This window comes from Orbicella faveolata, unplaced genomic scaffold (assembly GCF_042242905.1).
Source record: "Orbicella faveolata isolate gen_17 unplaced genomic scaffold, um_ofav_v1 contig_24, whole genome shotgun sequence".
NCBI classification, from domain to species: Eukaryota; Metazoa; Cnidaria; class Anthozoa; order Scleractinia; family Merulinidae; genus Orbicella; species Orbicella faveolata.
This window is the reverse complement of record NW_028301552.1, coordinates 29,863,704-29,864,452: the sequence shown is the minus strand read 5'-3', so window position 1 is coordinate 29,864,452 and position 749 is coordinate 29,863,704.

The following is a 749-nucleotide window of genomic DNA, read 5'->3' as shown; positions in this document are numbered from 1 at the left end:
GCTCGCTTCTCGGAACAGATAATGTTCACCGACAAATATCCGTGCGTATTTTCGTGCCAAATGGGGGTTATTGTTTATATATTTTGATATGTAACAAGAGATAAAATATAATGGATGTAGCAATAACAGTAACTTCACAGTGCTAGATCTGTGAAAGGGCCCGAAGTCCCCTAGATCAACCCTCTCGTTCAGAAAGAAAGAGCACGCCAGGCATCTTTATCTCACCCCACCCCCCAACTCTTCAGAGTACCTCTGGATTCCCCTCAACATCTTTATTTTATAAAATGCAGCTCCAGAAAATACCCTATGGAGGGTCACTGGAAATTCTAAGGGGGTGGGGTATCTCAAAAGCCAAAAATTATAAAGGAAAGTTTGAAGCTAAACTGGAATTTTGAGAGTGGTGGAGTTGGCTCAAGACCAGTGCAATGCTCATTCTCCTTCCTTCACCGCGCAGGGGAGGGGGGGGGGGGGGAGGAGGGGGGTGGACTCCCATATGAAAAGGGCGGGGATACTGACCGTCTCACTTTGAGGTATAAATCAAGGATCCTGATAATTCAAAGTCAATTTCCTCCGATAATAGCAGCCCCATTCCCCTCTGACCATTAAAAGGCGGCCATAAAAAACCCTTTTGATCAAATCTATGCACAGGGCTTATAGACAGATTTTTACAGCATTGCAGAACAAGGTAGTGAGACAGTCACTTGTACTTTAACTGCAAAAATGACACAAATAACATTTTACAAAAGTCA